Genomic DNA, 15,626 nt, shown 5'->3' with positions numbered 1-15,626 from the left:
CAGAGAAGTCCCCAGGAACAACTTAGGGTAGAGAGGAACATCTGGATGGGTGACCTCGCACTCACCACATCACGAGGTACTCCTGCTGGCAACAGAGATAACACAAAAAGGCCATGATTGGGATTTTCAACGAGGCACATAAGGATCAGTTGAATTGTCAAGCTGACTGACTCAGAGGATGGCTAGAAACCCAGGAATTGCACCCAGGAGGAGGTGGCTTTTAGATCCTAAAGGATGTTAGTTACACCTACGGCTGTGGAGAAGAGGCATCTCCCATGGAAGAATCATAGGAATATAGGGTGGATTGCAAAAAGGTCTCAAAGAATGGGTGTGGCAAATGAGGTAGAGAAAGCCTCTAGGTCTCCCTGTTGTGAGGACACAGGTATCCAGGCAAGGAGGTACATTTCCTCAAAGGTAAATAGCTGGCCAGTGGTGGCACCAAGGCCTTCCCAAATCTCCCTCGTGATCCGGAAATGTAATGTTGGTGTCAAGAACCAGACAGCCCCTAAACCCATGGGAAACTGTTGGAAGCCCAGAAGGATTGAAATGTGTCCATCATGCTTCACCCTCCCCATCCAGAATGTGGGTGCATGGAAGCCAATCATTCCAAGGGTCTTTTGAACCAGAGAAGGGCGGGCTGCTCATCAGACTCATTCAGTTCAGTAAATAGTGACAAGGGCCTGCCGAACTTTGCTGGGAAGGCAGTGAGACTTGGAGGCTCCGGGAGTCACAGTCATCTGGAAGGAAGAGACAAGGATGCTGGCCTGAAGACCGGCAGAGAAGAGACCCTGCTTCCTGCTTCTTCCCATCCATTATTTCTGCCCCACGGGTTTATGACACACAGCCAGTGACCAGGAATAAACTACTGCCGAAGACACGGAGCCATTGTCTCCATGAAGGGGACAAGGCTCACAGCCAGCCCTCAGGTGGCATCTCTGAGGTCGTCAGCCTGGAAATGGGGTAAACTGACTGGCAGGACTGTACAGGCATGTCAGGGATGAGGCAGACGACGAGAACTCCTACCTGATAGGGGCTCTCAAGGACTAGATCTGTGGCTCTCGGAGGCGCTCTGGACTTGAGAGAAGCTTTGGATGTAGACGGCGTCCATGGTGAGCACGCAGTAGGCACTCACTAAATACCCACAAACAAATCACAGAGGTGAGACGATGAACCACTCATGTCTCTATCTCTTTAGATTACGGGCCGACTTTTTCTCAGGACCCACAGTGCATCAGACATGCCTCTTCTTCTTGGGGTGCTCTTGACCTGAGAAAGAAGGCCAGCAAGGAGAAGATGGAAAAACAGGGCAGAGCACCCTGCCTCTCACCATGCTGAACTGGGAGGAAAGCCAGGGTCCCCACACTAGTCCTCATTCCTCCTAACCCCTTGTATCCCTGGACACACCAGGGGTTCTTGCTTGAATATTCGGACCCCATTCAGTCAGTAATATGGAGTGGACACCCAATTCATATCTGATAATAAAAGTCCTTTGTTCTCGGGCCCTCAGCCAACAGGGAGATGTCTTGTGTGCCAGGCTCTGAGCTGGGCACTGAGCAGTGGGCATGGGGGAGGTGTCCCTGCTACATCCCTTCTGGGAGGGGCTACACTGTCTCCCTTTGATGAAAACTCAATGCCTGGAGCCTAGGAAATGCTCCATAAATGCTCAGCAAGCAATAGTTATGGTCTGAATGTGACATATCTCCCACAGGCTTGTTTGGGCACTTGGCCTCTACTAGGTGGCACTATTTGGGGAAGTGATGAGGGAACTGTTAGGAGGCGGCACCTGGGTGGAGGAAGTGAGTCTCTCTGGGGTCCAGCTTTGAGGGTCAGGGCCAGGTCCCAGTTCTGGAGAGAGCTCTCTGCTTCCTGACTGCCTAAGTCATGCAACCAGGTGCTCATGACCCTGGTCCATGTCTGACACCATACCTTTCCTGCTGTGATGGACTGTATGCCTCCAAACTGTAAGTCAAAACATATCCCACCCCACCTCTGCACTGCTTTCCTGCCCTCATCTCCCATCCCTCCCATCCACCCCTGCCTTCCTTCCTGATCGCTATATTGACTGAAGGGCTACAGCAAAAGATAAAGCCATAACTTTCTTTTGTAAGTTACTCCTGTCGGACTTGTCGGTCACGACAATGAGAAAAGCAACTAATTGGAGGAGACAGGGAAGGCAAAGGGACCAGCTTTTAGATGGCTCAGCAGGGAAAGGTGTCTGTTGCTGGAGAATTTCTCTCCAGCTCCCACCACCAAGTCCCGCCAGTCTCAGAGCCCACTTATAAAATAAACACACAGACTCTTACATTATTTAAACTGCTTGGCCATTAGCTCAGGCCTGTTATTGTCTAGCTCTTACTCTTATATTTAGCCCATTTCTATTAATCTTTACTTTGCCACATGGCTCATGGCTTACTGGTACCTTACATCTTCCTTGTCCTGATGGCGGCTGGCACTGTCCCCCTGACTCAGCCTTCCACTTCCCAGAATTCTTTTCCTTGTCCCGCCTATACTTCCTGCCTAGCCAATGGCCAATCAGTGATTTATTTACTGACCAATCAGCAACACACTTGACATACAGACCATCCCACAGCAGGTGTCTGCTGCCAAGACTGAGGACCTGAGTTGAATCCCTGGGACCCACATAGTAGAATGAAAAAAAATTAACTCCTCCCCCCCTAAGTTGTCCTGAGACCTCTGCACATGCACTGTGGTATGAGTGTGCTCTCACATATACACACATAAATTAAAATATAATACATTTTAGGAAGGAAGGAAGGAAGGAAAGAAAGGCAAGATAACCACTCTGTCACCTGCTCCTGTCCCAGGTGGCAGGATGACAGACCCAGCTTTAGGATCAGCAGATGTATACTGATGGCCAGAGCACAAATCCACCCTCTTCTCTGATAAACATGGGACATCATGGTATGTGGTAGATGATGGTTGTCAGGCTCTGAGTTCTAGCAACCAGGGAGGGTGGGGCATAGAGGGATGCCCTGTCCTCAGAGAGGCCTGCCTTCTAAACTTCCTGAGGAGCTGCTGTAGCTTAGCTGGGCCCTAAGGACTTGGGAGTGAGCCCTGCAGGTAAAAGCAGCTGTGAGAAGACAGAGTGCCCTCCCGCTGTCCCTCTAGAATCTCTTCATCAGCACATAGGCCACAAGCCTTATTCTGGCCTCACTGTACAGTTCCCCATAGCTAGGATGGTCCATTTCAGTAGGAGCTGATCTCTAGGCCAGAGAGAGAAGCAGCCTACAGTACACTGTCCCCAGGCTCCTCCAGGCAGTATTAACCGGATCCTCTATCCCCGGAACGTGGCTGTCCTGTTCCCTGCTGCTCTCTGAGGACGTGGCCTCCGGCTACAAAGACCCCAGAGACTTTCAGCAGGGAGGGGGTGGGGGATTTCCAGACCCCAGCAAGTCCTGGCTGCTGTCTAACACGACAGCTTTTCCTCGGCACACGGTCCCACTGTGTGGGCACTGTAGGCCCCTCCTGAGCCCTGGTTCCCCTCCCGAGACTGGGGCCAGTATGCCACAGCCAAGCGCCCCAGGCTGCCTTGTACAATCTCATTGTCCTTGCGCTACAGATAGAGAAACAGGCTCTGAGATGGTGTGCTCTTTCAAAGGCCACAAGGGAACAATAGCGAGGCTAGGCTGAGAAACAGGGCTGTCTGCATTTAACTCCAGATGTAGAAGGCCAAGCTGAGTCAGTATCCTTCCATACCAGCTGGCACCACACTTTCAAGATGCAGGGGGCTCTGGATGGGTCAGCCTTCGGGCTATCCCACACAGGCTCCAAGTGTGGAGTTTCATAGGAATGTAGCTGCATTGAGCTGCTTCTGCCTGGGCTGGGCTCTGCTAAGTCACACTCTATGAGCAAAAGTCTCCCAGGCATGCCTTGCCAGGTCCCATCCTGCAGTACTGAGCCACCTCCGAACACTGCTGTGTGCCCACCTCACTTTGCACTAATGGTCTCTGTTCAAGGCCAGTGGCTGTGTCTTTTCTTCCTTAGCCCCTCAGCAAATGTAGGCCAAGAAGGAAGGCAGAGGTGGGTGGGAGGGAGAGGAGACAGGAAGGGAGAGAAACAGGGAAGCTGGGCAGAGGTAGAGGTGGAGGACCGCCACCTAGATGTCCTTGCAATAGAGGCAGGCATGACTTCATCCCGGCTAGCAGAATTCCAACTTTGTCTACGCCATCCCCGAATACTCATCCTTCAAAGATACTGAGTCCCTCCCAAACTCCCAGGGTTCAACACTGCCGATGAAGACCTCCTCAACCTCTGCCATAGCACTCTTCTTCTGGCCCAGAAGTGACTGGGCTCTGGCCACTGGTACATGAGAATAATTATAGAAGATTCTCCGGGAAGTTTTCCTCATTTGACAAATGGTCACAGGTGAGGGGACAGGTCCTTTCTCTTTGAACTTGGTAGGCCCAGGCTGTGCTTCTCAGAGTCTTCAACTATGTTGTCATTATGAGATGACAAGCGGGATCTGTAAATGCAGGCTTCATCGAGGACCTCACTAGTCACCCCCAGGTGTCAGATCTGTTCAGACATCTTAGAGGACAGCTGTGTCAGTGGATCACCAGACCTCTATGACCAGCTACAGTTGGCACCCCATGGTCGTGGCTCCTCACTCCTCAGGCCTAGGCAAGGCACTATGAGGCATTTCTGCTTATGTAAGGGTGGTTCTGAGACAAGCCTTGAGATAAATGATCCCCTTGTCCCAAACTGAGGACACAGGAGTCCTTAGCCTCCACCCTTCTCCCTCCAATCCAAGAAGCCTGCTGTACAGAGGCCTCCAGCCACGTCTCTCAGCATCACACACCAAATCCCCTTCAGGGTGCCTGGAGAACCACAGCCCTAACAAAATCCACAGAAGCCTGGCTGGCGCCTTGGCTGAACCACCTGGGAAGTCATCAAGCCAGCCTTTCTTCAGGCCCAACGTCCTCATGTCCTCCAGACACTCCTCCTCCTCCTCGTCGGACACCCCTTCCCTAACTCCCATCATCCTTCACTCCAACTCCTGCCAAGTGACCACAGTTGGGCTCAAGGGTTTAAAGTGGTGTCTAACACACTTGAGCAAGACTTTATTCACCTCCTTGCTGTATGGTCTACGCTTCTAATAATGAGGCCCAAGTATATATTAGCTTTGTGACGGTCACACTGTAATGTTTATACTAAGCTATGCTTACCAAGAACCCAAAGATCTTCTCGCTTGTCTCCTCCAGGGATTAAAGTTTTGTCCTCTCCCTACAGAACCCTGTTTAAGCATGATCCATCCTGCTAGTATGTCCGGACTAATGCTTACTGAATTTTACGGCTTGAGGGCCTGTGACAATGTGGCGCAACCCCTGGTCATATTGAGAGACACTGATTCCTAGTGTCACTCTGTGCCCGCCCTGCAGGAGTGTCCGGCGGTTTGCACCAATGCAGGAGAAACAGAGCCGGTCAGCTGATCTATAGTTCCCAGCTGTAACCAAAATACTAATCCAGAGCCGTCTGATGTTCTAGCCTGGGATCTGAACCACCCCTGCCCAAACATAAGGAACTTCCAAAAAAGACCCCCCCTTCCACCCTGGTGCACACAGAAGTCCTAAATGAGGTGACAGTGGGCTGTAGTGTTTGTGCCCTTTCTCTGACCTAGCTTGGCACCAATGAGTGCAGGTGAACTTGGAGCACATGGCATGGTTTCTTCTCATCCTGGACTAGAAGCTTCACCCAGCCTCATTCAAAACAAGTGCCCTCAAATTAGAGAAAAAAATAAAAGTATGTATCTATAAAGTTCCTTAGTCGTAAGAGCCACACAACAGGCTCCACTGCAGAGGGCTGGCAGCTACGGCATGGGTAGAGTAGATGTGGACAGTTCCCATTTCGACAGAACACCTTGTTGGACAGAGCACTGTGGAGAAAGGACAGGTCTCTGAGGGTGATGCTGCAACCACATAGTGAGCCGTTGGAGGTCTGGAAAGAGACGCACTGTCCTGTTCCCAAAGCCTCGGCCTGAGCTTGGAATACTTTGCCCATCCTCTGGCCCCAGGACAGAGAGGAATTTCCTGGGGCCAGCAGGTCCCTTTGTGACACCAAAGAAGAGATCAGAGCCAGTGGAAGGGGCTGTGGTGCAGAAGGAGAGGGAGCTGTTTGTGAGGATTATTTTTATCCTGCCCAGATAGCCCGGACACCCCTTATCTTCCCAGGGCTATTTTTATCTCACCGCTGGACATGAGTGCTGCCTCCCTGGATGACAGGAACCCACTGACATGTCAGAACAGCAGCACTGGGTCTTCCTTGCCTGACAGCTTCCAAACATCCTTCAATGCCGTTTTCCTCCAATCCTGAGGTCACCAGAGCACACGCAGAGTGTAGGCCTCAGATTACAGACTGAGAACCAAAGCCTCAATGAGTTCCAAAAGCTGTCTCAACAGTGTAAGACTCAGGCTTATGCACTGGAGAGATGGCTCGGGGGTAAGAGCATTTGCTTTGTAAGTGTGAGGACCTGAGTTCAAGTCCCAAACACCCACATAAAAAGCCAGGTATGACTGCACATACCTGAAACCAGAGCATTGAGGTTCGGGGGGTTGGGGGGTGCCTAGAAACAGGCAGATACCAAGAGCTTGCTAACAACTTAGCCAAAATAGAAAGTGAAAGACCTGTCTGTCTCAAGTCAATAAACAGAATGACAGAGGAAGATGCCCAATGTCCTACTCTGGCCTCTGTGCCTACATAGGTATGTGCATGTACCATACACATGCACACACACACACACACACACACACACACACACACACACACCCCCCAAATAACATACATACACATAAAATAAGCTTAGGCTTAAAAGCTAAGAATGGTGTGATTCCAGCATTGAGGGGGTGTGGTAAAGCAGGAGGATTGCTGCCAGTTGGAGGCCAGCCTGGGCTACATAACAAGAACTTATCTTTAAAAATTTCAACACAGCAGCAACAAATGATGACGACGATGGTGACGACGATAAAATATGGCTAGTGATACGGTTCAGTTGGTAGAGTGCTTGCCTAGCATGCAGGAAGCCCTGAGTAGGGTCCCTCGCACTGCATAAGCCGGGCGTTGGTACATGCCTGCATCCTCAGCACTTGGAAAGTGAAGGCAAAAGGATCAGAAGTTCCAGGTCATCCTCTGGTACAGGGAGTTGGGAGGTAGCCTGGGCTGTGTGAGATCTTTTTCCAGACAAACAAATAAAATAAACTCAGGCCTAGAAAAGATCCTCTTCCCAGAGTGAGGTGGTCTTAGTTGTAAGGGCGTCTGAGGTGTGGCCAGGGAGAAGCTGGCTGTCACTGAGCAGTCACAATAGCACATTCTGCTGGGCAGGCACGCTGCTCTCTGGTCCCTACCACGGAGAATTCTGACCTCTTACTGCATCCCCATCAGTCTTTCAGGAAGCCCAGGCAAAGAAAAAGCTCCCGGCCAATGGGCACACACCCAGTACCATCTTCCTCACCATCACAGCCGTGATGTCACCAGCCAGAGCAGAAACTGTGTGCACCCTCTCTCCCTTCCTCCTCTCCGGGCCTCAGTTTCCCTGCTTGAAACCCGAGTAGTTTGGCCCAGTAGTGGATCTGTGGGGCCTTCCTTCCCACTCTGGCTGGCTGTTTCTATGTCCCATTCATTCCATCAACAAGTGTTTATTGAGTCCTCCTCACAGCCTGACCCGGTGGGGAAACGAAGGCAGGGCTTTTCCAGAAGGTTCTCTGTTCAGGCGGTTTCAGCCACACATGCAAATTTCCTTGCGCTTTCAAAAGGCAAATTATGGGAAACATGTTATTCACCAAAACACATTCTCCTCATCTCTCAGGGAAAAAAAAATGCCTTCAGCGCCACCAAGGACTAAACTCACAGAGGAGAGAAACCCACCCTTGTTCCTCTGGGCACCCTTCCAGAGGCTCATGTCCCTAAGAGAAAGGGGAAGCTGTCTGCCACCAGCGGTCTCTGGGGCTTCGTGGGCCTATAAACAACCTGTGTTTGTCTCAGCCCTGCTATCCTGAGAGAGCAGTCACAACGAAGCGAAACACAGCCTTGCTCTGTGTGCGCCTGTCCCCAGAGGGAGGAAAGCCATCCGTAAATATTTTTATCTTCCTGGTCACCGAGGGGGCACAGAGGAAGACTTTGATCCTCCAAGCCCCGGGTCACTCCTGTCCTCCGGGGACCCCGGGGTCAAAGCTGACCTGGTCATCCCATATCCACCCCTAAAGGATAGGCTGACACGATTGCCGCCCACCCCAGGAGGTGGTGGGTTAGAGGGAGGACCACACTAAACAGCACGGTTGACCTTGGGCTGGAGGCATAGCCTCTGCCAGCCAGCTGGCTGCCTTCTGGGAGCTTGGTGGTCCAGGCGACGGAAGGGAAGACTAGGGATGGTGTTGGGGGTTACAGGAGGGGCCAGGCTGAGGTGGAGAGGCAGCAGGGTCACCATCTGGATCTACTTATCAGGGCTATGTAGAGGAGATCCTGACAGCATCATCACGCAGAAAGTTTTGGCCTTCCAGCTAGAAGGCTGACTACACATCAAGTTTTAAAGAAAGAGGCAGCAGTAGTGGAGAGATTTCAGTGATTGGCACCAGCAGGGAAGAGGTGGGTTTGGGGTTCTAGATCCCAAAAGTCACCAACCTTCCCTCCTATGTCCTTTGTTTGTTGGTTTGTTTGTTAATCTTTGGGAAAAAAATAGATTTATTTTATGTGTATGAGCATTTTGCATGCATATATGTATATGGTGCCCATGGAGGTCAGAATGGGGCATCAGGTCACCTGCAACTGGAGTCATGGATGATTGGGAACCACCATGTGGTTATCGGGACCCCAACCCAGGTCATCTGCAAGAACAACACATACTCTTAGCCATCTAGCCTTCTCTCCAGCCCAGTCGTTTTGCTTGCGTTTGTTGTTGTTATTGTTGATTGTTTTTTGAGACAAAGTTGTTTGTAGCAAAGGTTGGACTCAAACTTGCTATCAAGTGAAGATGGCCTTGAACTTCTAATCCTCCTGCCTCTGCCTGTCAAATGCTGAGATTATAGGCTTGCGTCATGATGCCTGGTTTTATGTAGTGCTGGAGATTCTACCCAGGGCTTCAGTCGACCCACTGGGCTTTGTCTCCACACACTGGGGCCAGTCTTTCTTGTGATGATTGCTGTCCATCTAAAGAAGACTGTTCCTTTTTGGAAATTTCTAGAAAGGAATACTTGCACCAGGAAGTTGATCAGACTTGAGCTCCTGCAAGGGTTACCCAAGTGCAAGGTCTGAGTCCATGGTTCCTAGATCACCAAAGCCATAAAATTTTATGCTCCAAGTGCTAGGCTTCTCACACCTTTCGATGCCAGAACCTGAAGGCTCTGGAGCTCCCGGAATCCTACCTGGCACTGGCTCTGAGCTTCTATGATTCCATGCCTCAGAGGCTGAGATTTCTATGGTCCTTCAACTCCACAGTCTGCTTCGGGGCAGGCAAGGACCTTGCACAAGAGGACATTCATACCTGACAGGGATTTGGTGCCTAGGAGCCCCATGGGGCTGGCTCCCTGCTGCTCTGTCTGCGATGGGCAGAGTGCCACTGCCCCAGGCTTCCAGCTTGCCTTCTGACCTTTTCCTGGCCATGTCCTCATTTGGCCCCCACTTAATCCTTCCCACCCAGCCCACTTTGCCAGGGATGGGCAAGAAGCTTCAGCTATTGGTGACCATGCCCTTGCCCCACCTCCATAGTTATCCCTTTCCATGGGGCAGAGGGAAAGGAGAACAGTAAACATTTCTTCAAGACAGCGCGTCCCTGGGGACTCTGATTTGATGACATGAGAGAAGGTGGAGTGGTCACTGGGCCCACTCCTAACTTGTTCCATCCTAAGTGACCCAAACCCAGCACCCAAATGGCCGTATCTAGCTGTGATGTAATGCTGTCAACTTGACAGACTGAGAATCAGAGAAGCCTGTTGGCATTTCCAAGAGGGAGTTTTATGTTAGGGTAACTGAGCTTCTCAGTGTAAGCAGCACCCATTCTCCGTGGGCCGAGGTCTCAGATGGGAACAACAAAGAGAAGCAAGCTGAGAACCCGTGTTCACTGTGTTCTGATTCCTGGCTGTGGAGGCAATATGACCAGCCGACTCTGCCACGCCTTCCCTGCCCAAGGCACTGTGCTCTCAGACTGTGAGCCAAAACAAACCTTGCCTTCTTCAGGTTGCCCTTGTCGGATCGATTGTCTCAGCAACTGGAAAAGCAGCCAGTACACTGAGTGAGTCAGGTGCCCCTGAGCTCCCCCATCTCCCCCCCCCCCCCCCCCCCCCGCTGTAGACTCATCTTAGGAGCCTCTCCTCCTGCCAAGGCTGGAGAGGGATCCCTGTGAGTGGGAGGGAGGCGGCTGCTTTCAGTCCCAGCCCTCCTTTGTTTCCTCACTCATGGGTTCAACATGCACACGGGTAAAAAAAAAATCTCAGTCCGTTAACTTGTGTACGAAGTAAGGCCTTCCTCTGGGTCCTTCGGATAAGCCAAGACCCACCTCTGCGGGTTGATTTTTAACTGTTTAATTTGATGCAACCTAAAAACACCAGGGAAGAGAATTTTAATGGGGGAATTGTCTGGATCGGGCAGGCTCATGGGCACGCATTGGGTAGGACTGTGTTGAGTATTAATTGACCGGGGAAGAGCCACCGTGAATGTGGACAGCGCTGTTTCATGGCGGAGCCTCGGCCTGTGAAAGATGAAGAGAGCTAGCTCCTTACAAGCAAGCTGGCAGCGTGGGTACCCCATTCTCTCTGTTCCTCACTGTGGATGCGTGACTAGTTGTTTGCCTTGACTTCTCCTCAATGATAGAATGTGATCTGGAAACCTGTTCCTCCCGGAAGTTTCATCTGGTCCCAGTGTTTTACCAAAATAACCAACATGAACCTGGACACCACCTTAGAGCCAATCACCTGTCACCATATGGGCAGGAACTTCAATCTTGGCCACATTGAGACTCTAATATCATATCCCATTCCCTAGGAATGCAAAGATCCTGAGGTCTTCTGGCGGCTCCTGGGGTGCTCATGTTTAGCAGTCTCTATGTCCAAAGGCATGGTGACATGTTTGGATACAGGAACCTTTGAAGCTGGAACACTGGCACATTGGGTCCCCAGTCTGGAGATGCAGTGGCATATCATCACTTATCTGAAGGCTCTACCACTTTCACTTTCTAGACATATTCTTTCTCCCCTCTGGGATGCCTGGCTCCTCACTGGGCTCACAGAAGACTTAACCCCAAGCAGTTCAAGTCTTCAGTTCCCTCAAGGCTTCAGTGACCAGGTCACTTGGAGGACTGACCCCTTGCCTCAATAGGGAACAAGGAAGAAGCACATAGGACAGTGTGAATACACACACACACACACACACACACACACACACACACACACACACACACTTGGTTTGATGGGATCTTGGAAGATATTTTTAGATATCTCCTGCCTCCCTCTGCCCCGCCCCCGTGAATTGAGGCTGAGCTAGAGTTTGCTTGTGGGATCAGCAAGGAAGTGAAGTCTGACCCTATGCCCCTGTGATGTCCAGCTACACAGGACAGTATGGGGGGGGGGGATCAGGAGCTTCTAGGTGTTTCTGAGGAGATGTCGCACTCTGCTTACAGCCTTCCAAGGAGATCCTAACAACTGCTAGGGCGAGAGAAGCCACACCTTCAGAGGACATGCCAGATGTGCAAAAGGCACACAATGGGCCTCCATGTCCAATGCCACTGGATGGAGTTGCTGGGATCCAGCCCCTGGCAACATCTGTCTCCACTGGACTCTAGGAGCAACCGCCTTTTTCAGCCCAACCTCCAGAATCAATCGTGGAAAAGTGAGTGACAGGAAGAGGCTTGTGGTGCTCAGGGGCTCTCCTAGGAAGCTGGCCGCAAGCTCAGAGGAGCATCCATGCCTCCTGATCCTCCCATGGAACTGGTCCTGGCCCTGCATACTTGCCTTCTCCCTTGCAGGTGCCCTATGGGACACATCCATCATCTCCTCTCCCAGGATGAACCATCAGCAGCTGGACATAGCTAACTGCCTACAGGGATGGGTGGTTGTGGTCCACTACTAACTAACCAGATGGAAAAATGGTGGCTCTGAAGAGTGGCAATGTACCTCGTGAGCCTCATCTCCTGATGGCTACTGTTTCACCAGCTCTTCCTCTAACCCCAGGAACTAGGCTAGGGGCTCTGGCTACAGAATCTAATTTATCATGTTGATTCTGAGCCTAGGTCCTTTCATCCCACTGTCAATCAGAGGTGTTGCGGCCATGAAAGACCTAGCAGCTCTCTCAAGCTTAGCCACTTCCAGGCAGGCAAAGGGCACCGGTAAGCAGGGCTCCTCCCATGGCCAGCAAACACAGACCCTCTCCCTGCATAAGTGTTGCTTGCAGAGGCTTGGGTGCAGGTACTTACTGGTGCTGGGAGCACCCAGGCCCTCGTTCCAAAGCCTGCCCAGGCCAGACCTCAAAGCCCCTTTCATGGGCCTGCTCCACACCCCACTGGGGAGGCCCAGACAAAACTGCCAGTGTTGGGAGTATTTTTCTATTTCCAGATGGATCTGTTTGCTGGCTCCATCCAGGGCCTCCCATGGCAGTGTGGGAGCCGGGGCCGAGCGCCAGGTTAATATTAGGAGGTGCAGGAGAAAGGCAGCCCTCTACTGTCCACAGGACTCTGCTGGTCCTCACACACCCTCACAGGGATCCAGATTGGCCAGGAGGCAAAAAATACTTCCCCCACCCCAAGGAAGCCCTGAGTGTCTCATTTCGGGCTGGGGGCCAGAATGGAGTCCCCAAGTGATCTGGGGAGCTGAGCCGGCAAAGGGATTTCTGAATTCTCCTACTCAGTCAGCATTTGCTGAACACCTATGATTATCAGGCGGCACTATGGACACAGAGATTGCTCCTGCGGTGGAGAACACGGTCTCACAGGGGCAAGAGGACTGTGGGGTGACCACACAGTGGGCACTGTGCAAGAGGAGGCCCGTAATAGACAGCAGGAGATGCTAACCATCTGCTTTCTCTCTCTCTCCCTTCTCTTACCTTTTCTCCTCCTCCCTCCCTCCCTCCCTCCCTCCCTCCCTCCCTCCCTCCCTCTCTCCAGTGTGTGACTCTAGGGCCCTGCACATGCTAGGCTGGCCTCTACTACTAACCTATATTACAACATTCTTTTTTTACCCTTTTTTTCATTTTTAAAAAATTATTTTGAGAGCGAGAAACACACACGTGCATTGGCGACCAGGGGATTTTCTGGAGTCCATTTTCTCCTTCCGCCTTGTTGAGTGAGGCAGGGTCTCTCTTGTTTCTGCCATGCTGCGCATTCCAGCCTAGCTGGCCCATGAGCTTCCAGTCAATTGTCCTGTCTCCACCTCCATGTCACTCCAGGAGTGCTGGGCATCCAGATGCACACATCACACCCAGCTTCTTACGAGGGTTCTAGGAATAGAACTCAGGACGTCAGGCTTACCTACTGAGCCACCTCCCTGGCCCTCTTTTTACTCTTTTTTTTTTTTTTTTTTTTTTTTTGGTTTTTCGAGACAGGGTTTCTCTGTGTAGCCTTGCGCCTTTCCTGGGACTCACTTGGTAGCCCAGGCTGGCCTCAAACTCACAGAGATCCGCCTGGCTCTGCCTCCCGAGTGCTGGGATTAAAGGCATGCACCACCACCGCCCGGCTACTCTTTTTAAAAATTTGAAACAGAATCTGGCTAAATTACCCAGGCCTTAAACTTGCGATTCTCCTGCCTCAACCTCCCAAGCAGCTGAGACTTTAGACCTGAGCCTAAAGCCCAGGAACACGTCATTCTTCAAGAGGTTAAAAGAAAAAATAATAGATAGGACAGTGACCATCACAGAAAGGGCACCTAAGCCAGAGCTGTCCCCATGACTGCAATGGCTGGACATGGCAGAGTCTGTGCTGGGACTCTGGCCACCTTGACTCTACTCTTGGGTGTGTATGTGAAGTTTGGAGCATGGAGAACTCATTATTACAGTGAGCAAAGTGCTATGAGCTAGTTGTCTCCAAAGACCAAGAAATGTGATCACAGAAGCCTGACCCAGGCTCTTGGGTCCAAAAGGTCCAGCCCAGACTGAGGGAGGAAATAACTCCTCCATCCATTGGTCTCTGCCTGAACCCTTAGTTGCTGAGGCCCAGGCACAAAATGGACAGATACAAACAAAGCGCCAGAAGCCCAGAGGGGAAGTTGGAGTAGCAAAGACAGAGGTCTCCAAGGACTACTTGAAGAGCCCAGGGAGTGTGATCTGAAGCCATGTTCCTGTCGGGCATTAGTGACTATCACTGGACTCAGTGTCCAAGACCCGCCCTGACTGTGACCTCAGGGAAGATTTCGGCTCATGTAAGATGGGGAAGAGTTAAACTACCAAAAGGTGAGGGTGGGGATTAAACAACCAGAATTGGGAGGAGCAGGTGTGCCATGAACAGAACCCAGGGACTTGCAGAAACTTGCAGGGAAACCTCTGGCCTAGTTAGGGAGCTGGGCAAGAATCCAGGGCCAAATGAGGCCTACAGATGTTGTCACACTCATGATTCTGACAAGAGGCAGCACACGCTAAGGGAGTCCACTGAGAGAGCATTCAACACTCTAGGGACAAAGACCAAGAAGCCCGTGAACAAGGAGGTTGCCGCTATTCCTGCCAGCCATCGAAGAGCAGGGAGGGGTCTTCCCAGTGGGAAATAGCAGGAGAGTAGGCAGGTTCTCTGGTAAGCACCCTGAGACCAAGGCCAATGGAAAGACCTCATCCTGTGGCCTGAGGGGAGAGGGAAGAAGGTGTGTGACTATGGGGACACAGGGATGGAATATATGATAGGAGGCTGTGGTCCCAGGTAGCCACCACTACAGTAAAACCCTGACCTCTCTCCTCTCCTACTACCCAAATGGCCAAGAGGTCAGGGGCCAAGGCAGCCAGAACCTCATGCCCAGACAGAAGGAAGGAGATAAGGATGCTGACTAAGTTTCTATTGCTGTTATGAAACACCATGACCCAAAGCAACTTAGGACAAGACAAAGGTTTTTTTTTGTTTTGTTTTGTTTTGTTTTGTTTTGTTTTGTTTTGTTTTTGGTGTACACTTCCACATCACAGTCCATCATCAAAGGAAGTCAGGGCAGGAACCTGGAGGCAGGTACTTAAGCAAAAGCCATGAAGGAAGGAGTGCTCACTGGCTTGGTGCTCATGGCTTGCTCAGTTGGTTTTCTTATGCACTCAAGGACCACTTGCCCAGGAGTATCACCACCCACATTGGGCTGGGCCCTCCAACATCTATCATTACTTAAGAAAATGCCCTATAGACTTGCCTCCAGGCCAATCTTATGGAGGCATTTTCCCAATTAAGATTCCCCCTTTCCAGATAAGTTTAGGTTTGTGTCCAGTTGACCAAAGCAACCAAGACAGATGCCAAGATGAGGCAGTCCATCCCAGGTAGGGAATACCCTTGGGCACAAGATGGGCCCCAAAGGGCAGAGAACGGATAGGGCAGGGTTGGAACATTTACGTTTCGGGGCTGCTTCAGCTGGGTTGCGGATACCCATGTTAAGTGAATGGGTTGTTTTGTGATGTCTCCAGATGAGACAGGCATTTCAGTCAGAGGCTTCATTGAAGTACACATACCCCCATGT

The sequence above is a fragment of the Peromyscus eremicus genome, chromosome 2 (genome assembly GCF_949786415.1).
Source record: "Peromyscus eremicus chromosome 2, PerEre_H2_v1, whole genome shotgun sequence".
Lineage (NCBI taxonomy): Eukaryota > Metazoa > Chordata > Mammalia > Rodentia > Cricetidae > Peromyscus > Peromyscus eremicus.
This window is presented reverse-complemented; position numbering follows the sequence as displayed.